This window comes from Benincasa hispida, chromosome 12 (assembly GCF_027475165.1).
Source record: "Benincasa hispida cultivar pf3 chromosome 12, pf3_genome.v1.1, whole genome shotgun sequence".
NCBI lineage: Eukaryota > Viridiplantae > Streptophyta > Magnoliopsida > Cucurbitales > Cucurbitaceae > Benincasa > Benincasa hispida.
The window spans coordinates 20,058,331-20,065,901 of NC_143489.1; positions in this window are offsets into that span (position 1 = coordinate 20,058,331).

The window sequence follows — 7,571 nt, forward strand, 5'->3', positions numbered from 1 at the left end:
ACCTGACTCCTAAACCAGACTCTAGTACATGAAACCTAAGTGTGGAAGCAGTAATTTGTCCAAATGGCCATGGTCACGGATCTCTCTCATCATGCGCTCGTCTATTTCTACCCTTACCTGAAAAACATGAAAAAAAAAGGATGAGTATAAAAGTATACTCATTAAGCGATCCACTACTGGGCCCACTCAGTGATCTGTTAGTCTTTCCATTAGGACAGAAGTGCACAAGGGCATTATAGGTGTAGGCATAGGCATAGGCATAAAGGGCGAACTCGAAGGCACGCTTTCATAAGTGTTGACCCTAGAGGTCACAAACATAAAAATAAGTGGTGGTCCTAAAAAGACACCATACATAAGCATAGGGTGTGGGCCCGAAGACTCACGACATGCGATGTGCATAGCCCAATGGCAACACTAACAGTCACTGTAATCTCATATAGACATAACACAGACGTAAGTATTCATCCAACATCATAAAGCATGCGAAGACTACATAGCCGTTCACAATTCATCCATCCATATACAGACATATCATGATATTTCATTCCAAACATAACCAGTGGTAAGCATGCTTAAGTTCGAGGGCAAACCGTTAGTAAGCTCCTTACCTATGTTTGACCCAACGAGCAAATTCAATGCAAGCATGAAAGCAATGAAACCCACATGCTCGAACGATCTCCCAACACTCCAAATGAACCGTCCAACCTGGCCACACAATTATAACAACAGTTTGACACAAAACACAGTAGCATAACCCACCTACAAAAGCATTGACACTACAACCACTTACCTAGGGATATCGAACTGTCCCAAAACAAACCTTCACTCCGCTTGAAAACTTCCTTCACCACCACAAGTTCCTGAATCCAACCACAAAATTCCATGGGTAAATTAGCTTTGGCCCAAGAATACCTAACGACGATGGTCTGCCAAAAGGAACCGAAACTTACCCCCAAACAGAAAGATCGGGTGAACCAATCGCGATCCAACAACAACCAAAATCGGCCGCGCCAAGATTGACGGATGACGCTTGGGTTTAGACCGGTGGCTGGCGAACGGGAAGGACGGTGTGGCCCGGGGAGAAAGATGCGGATTCAGGTCGACGAACAGGTCTGGACGCAGCTTCGATTCGTCGATCACTGCTTTGGGTCGACGGACAAGTCGACACAGCTTCCATCACGATCGACAACGGCTTCGGGCTCCTTGTGCGGCCGAGCTTCACCACGGAATGAACAAAAGCGGACAGGGAAGGACGGCGGCTGGCGAATGCGGAATCGGTCGATGACAGAAACGACAGTGGTGCGGCTGGGAGAATAAGAAGAAGGAGAAGGGTTTCCTTTTTCTTTTTTTTCCCCTCTTTTTCTCTATTGCATGTTTCTCGAGGTCCTCCTTTAAAAAAAAATAACCTACCCTTAACCCTAATTCTTTTAGGAAAAGGTCAAACAAAACAAAGAGAAGTACAAATAAAATATAAATAAATAAACATAACACCCACAATTTCCTTTTTTCCCAAAAACTCAAACCACTAATAAAATATTTAGTTCCTAAACTTTTGCCTTGAACTAAAAGAAACGATTAATTCCACGAATTAATTTAAATCTTACCTAGATTTCGAGACGTTACAACGTTCCCTCTTTAACAAGCTTTCGTCCTCAAAAGTTCTAGTCCTGGAAGAGCTCTGGATGCAGTGATCTCATCTCGTCCTCTCGCTTCCAAGTTGCTTCCTCAAACTGATAGTTCTGTCACAACACCTTCACTAGTGGCACCTCCCTATTGCGCAAAACTTTCACCTCCCTGGCCACAATTTTCTTAAGCTTCTTTTCGTAACTTAAGTTTTCATTCAACTGCAAAGGCTCAAAGTCTACCACATGAGACGGGTCCGTTAAATACTTCCTCAATATGGAGACATGAAAAACATTATGGACCACGGAGAGAGACGGTGGTAACGCCAAACGGTTTTCGTATTGTGACTGTAATTGTTTGTGTTCAATTTCGAATAGAATTTGGAATGATCCTTCTACTGCTCATGGAAATCCTCATGTCTGATTTCCTTCATCACTAACTTCTCAATCCTATTAAGGTTGATGTGACCTAACCTTAGATGCCAAAGATGAGCGTTTTCCTTAGGAGGAACCTTTGGTCTTTTTGCAGTTGTTTCCGTACTGAACATTTCTATATTAAACAAGGCTTTTATGACTAATGACCTTAGTACATATAAGTTATTTTCCATTGAACCAAAACCAATCTCCATACCAATCTTGAAAATAAACACTCTACTCTAAGAAAAAGATGCGGTATAACCTTGTTCAATGAGACAAGAAATCGAGATTAAGTTCCTCTTGATATAAGGAACTATAAAAATATTATCCAGTAATAGATAATGTTTCTTGTCCAAAAATAACTTCAGCCTGCCTACAGCAACAGCTGAAACAACCTCACCAGTACCAATTCGAAGAGCCAACTCTCCCTCTGGCAACGTTTGTCAAGAACTAAATCCTTGGTAAGAAGAAATAACGTGGTTAGTAGAACCTGAATCAAGTATCCAGGCAAAATCATCATTCTCTACCAAACACGTCTCCAAGACCAACAAATCACATTTACTATCTTTACACTTCTTCCTCTTTTGGAGAGTAGTGAGATCAGTATCAGAACCTAAATAAACTCCAAGTTCCATTTCAGAGAACACTTCTCGTCGATGAACTTCACCAGAGTCAGCAACACTTGCTTTCTTTAATTAGAGGTTATCTTTGGAACTAACACTACTGGTTTCTTTGTCATCCATCCCTTTGTGCTCAAAAAATGATAATTGACATTCAAACAATTCTTGTAACGAGTCCATGATCTCATGTCCAATGACCATTTTCTCAACCCTCTTGGCCAATGCATCTAGTATGCTAGCCAAAATGTAAGTTCGAACCAACGAGTTAGTCTGCATCCACACCTCATATGCATTACGAACATTTCGTAGTGCATCAAGGGTCGGGACTTGAGGACACTCCTCAGCCATGACAAACTCGAGGTCGTTTACCACGAAATATGTTTTAACATACTCTTTCCAATGTATGTAATTGGTCAAATTAGAGGCAACTAACGGAACATCTTACATGTTACTGAACTACTCTTACTGGAATGTGGTTCCACTACGCGCCCTCCTGTTCTTGATGGCACAAAATACTCTTACTAGAAAGCCAGATGACTGCCTTCTTGAAATCAATTGACAATAAAACCTGGAAGGCAGTAGTCTCAGGGTGGTCTCATCCAACTATGAAGAATTCTTATGACAAACCAGAAATTCAATGGTTTGAAGCTGAAGATGAAGCTTCTTTGGGGAACTGGCGAGCTTTAAATGCCATATTTATTGGTGTGGATTGCAAAATATTTCGTTTATTTAACACTTACACTTCGACTAAATAAGGTTGGGATATCTTATCGATTTCCCATGAGGGAACTTCAAAAGTAAAGCCTTCGATACTGCAACTATTGACATCAAAATTTAAAAATCTCAAAATACAGGATGATGAATCGATTGTCAAATTTAATATTTGGTTATTAGACATTACTAATGAGTCATTTGCCCTAGGTGAGAGAAAAGCTAGTTAGGAAAGTACTTAGGCCTTTTCCTAAGAAATTTGATATGATAGGAACTGATGCATTATTTTATGCGATGAAATAATGGTAAGGATTGCATTGGTGGAAAATGCATTGTGCAAATAAGTTTTCTCAGCAGGACCCAAGTATAAATCTTACTGAGTTTCCTGGTATGACCAGGGTCGAACTCAGGGACTAAGGAAAATATATGCGGTGGTAATTTTGAGATCACTTTGCGGTAACAAATAAATTAATGGTTTGGTGTTTGAAGTATAAAAAGTATGCGGAAGATTTGAGAAAAGATTGATTATGTGACAGATACACTGAGTACGCGGAGGAACGGGTTGAGAAAGTCTTTAGCTAACGTTTCTCGAGAATGCATTCAAACTATGCGATCATGCTACACTCATGCGACAACAAATCATTTTCCAATGCAAATGAGGTGGCTCCTAATTTTAGGACGCAGCGATGAATGCGATAGTGTCTATAGAGCTTATTCCTAAGTCTCTACTTCTTGCCTATGCGATGATGCCAGATGCACACAAGGACAAGGTGACCGCATACAATCATAACCTATCTCTAGGATTCATGCGATGCTTTAATAGCAAATAGAGCTTATTCCTAAGTTTCTATCTCTTGATTATGCGTTTCTAATCTGACTCTCCCGAGCTTAGATTCTAATATGACTTTTCCAAGCCTAGATTCTATCCTTAGAATACCCTCCCGAGTATCTCTAATGGACGAATGATGCATACATAATACAAGATAATAGCATAGAATGAAGATCCCCAGTTATGCTAGCTAAGTCCTTCCCAACCCATTCGACAGATTTAGCTACTAATGCGCAATGTACAGAGAGTGAACATATATGAAGATGCAATTTCCATTTCTATAAATAAGTTTAGAGTACAAAATGACAATGGAAAGTAAAGGTAGAGAGCCTGGTAGCAATTCCTTGCTTCCCCAAGCCTTTTACACTGTTATCTCTATTTTGCTCAAACGATGTTCTTGCTTCCGTAAGAGTTGGCCCTCTCTCGGAATTCGACGCTTCCGGCACTCTTCAAAGTTCACCGGAACGATCTCTTGGTATAATCTCCCTCTACTCGCTTCTGCCTTCTAAATAAAGAAAACTATGAACAAGGCTACTTCTATCTATGTAGAAAATTATCTAACTGAACGAACTCCTTCACTGAAGGCGACCTTCGATATTTATAGACCTTCGGGGTGAAAGGCTTATTCTCTCTTATGATTGATAGGATGGCATTAATTCTCTATCTGATGCACCGAATATTTGTCACCAAAAAGTCGAGTGTACTTGCTACAGTAGGTTGTTAACGGCTTGTCAACTTAATTCGAAATCGACAATCATCAGCTTTCTGTTCCATCGTGATTTATTACGCTTTTCCCCCAGATACACCCACCATGATGTGTTAGCTCTATGCAGCAACCTTTTTGAGCAAATATTCGCGAGCATAAATGATCGCCTAGCCTTGCGTCAACGCAATCTCTTAATGCACTCGGCCATTGATTTCCTTGATACCATTTTCCACTTTATGTCAACGCATATTCTGCACAAAAATACATAAGTTAACTATTTTAATGCAATGGACGCATGCGATTGAAATATTGTGAACTTAATGCTTTTGGACGCAATATTGTATATTTTTATCATCGCAATCCTGCATTGTTTTGTAACTTAGCACTGTAATAACGTGCAATTCTGCCCGTTATCAGTAACAGCCATTAAGGAAGCTCATGGCATCTCCATGATGTAAGTGAAGGAATTCTAAATCTAGAAAACCAATGAGCGGAAGCAGATCGTTCCAAATCCCATTGTCAAAGAACATGAACATTTACAATCAAACATAATAGTTATGCATCAAGTTTAAATAACAGCATGCTTCTTAAAGAACAAACAAGAGATCAAGTAAACATACCTCTGAAGAACCCTTTCTTCTAGTTTTTACTCGATCAAACTCAAAGGCGTCAAACAACACGAACGCAGCAAGCCTCTGGCAAATCCTCGATCACCACTGAGTATAACTCGATCCTCGACCCTTGAATGGAACTTGACACTACCACGAGGCTACCTTGGTATTCTTGGTGTGAGAATCCAAGAGGTGTGGCCTCTGTATGGATTTGGGTAGAGGGATGGAAGAACTAGACGATCGAGTAGTCGACAGAAGGGATAAGACTATCATATAGACTTGAGTACTCGATCGTTTATCAAGCTAGTAATTATAGTATAGAAAACTCGATCGATCGTTTACTCTCTCAACAAGCTATCTGATAACTTGAGTAGTGTAGTACTTCGAATGAAAAATGAAAAACTATTTTTCACTTTATCCATCAGTTGCCATAAACCGTGCATAACCAACCACTAAGTCGGTTATTGGAGAAAACCGAAATCAATATCTCATAATTAATTTATTATAAATAAAAACTAATTTATCATATTATATTTATAACCTATAGTTTTAGTATCACATCATATGCAACATATAAATCATAGTTCTTTTTTTTCTTTATGGCATTTAATATAAATCATATTTATATTAATTCCTCCAATCAAATAATAATGCATCAAATACATTAAATAAATTATATCACATATAATTGAATCAATTTAATTATATCATATATAGTCAAATTCCCTCTTGTTAATTTGAACACCTCAAACTAACCCAAAAACTTATTCTTAACATGAATCCATTGAGCTACCAAAGGGACCTGATGGATCTGTAGCTTGAATCTCCAACGGTACGTGAATAACTGACTAAACTCTTTAATCACGATATCCACCATCCGTTAACTCCCGAGCACTCTACTAAAAATCGACAGTTACCTTGTTCACACTACATATATATTTCTGTGTCCATCGAATATAACCAATCAATAGTAAGGAAAACTAGAAAAACAAAATAAAGGAGTAGCTTTGCAGTCCTCAGTTGAAGAGGAGCTTGATGGTCTGAATAGGGTGACTGATGAGTCTATTGTTGAATTCTATATCCTTCTTGTCCAAACAATTCAATCGTGTTCTCAAATGATTTGAGAAGAAGACAGGAAATCTAAGCGCTCGGAGTTCCAAATCAAGAGGAAATCTTCTTCCCAAACACTTTAAAACCTAAAATATTCGAAGAGGACCTAACAAGGCAAGTTCTACTAGCTACCAAAACAATGAGAAGTTCTTCAAGCGCAGAGAATGTGAAGCCTTCAATGACTTTCAAGCTAAATGTCTGAATTTTCTAAAAAGGCAAAATAGAAGTTATGTCTTGACTTGCTCTTATGATGACTCTGATAGTAGTAGCGACTCTGAAACTGATGTTAAGGTGCTTGTTAGTAACATCTCATCTAACACTTTGTCTTATGAAAATCCTGAGCTTGATGTGTTCATGAGAAGTGAAGATAGCGAGAATAATTTTGTGTTATCTGATCCTTCCTATTAAACACTATTTGACAAGTGGCAAGATGACTTGAATGTTCTTGATGTACAAAAGGAGAGAATTGGGTCTCTAATGGCTGACAATCATAGACTTATGTCTACAATTGTAGATTTAAAACGTGAACTAAATCTAGTTAAAACAGGGAAATACTCCATGTGCAAGTCAGTTAGAATGTTTAACTCATGCATTAAATTCTAGATAGAATTTTATCAAAAGGAAAAGTTGCCAATGATAATGCAGGGCTAGGATTCTTGAAAAGGGGAATCAGGGATAATCAACCATCCAATCTTAAGGGAAAAGCACAACATCCTGAATCTTATGGCTTATCAAAAGTTTCTTCTATTAGTATTAACAGAAGACATAATCGCCATTTTAAGCAAACATGGATATGTCATCACTGTGGAAAAAGAGGTTAAGAAGACTTTTTTGTTTTCAACTGTATGGAACTCCATATAGATCATTAAACCTGTCCCACATGTCTTCTTCTTCCAAAAATAAAATTCCTCATAATCCTCGAATGAAACAGGTACGGAGAATCAA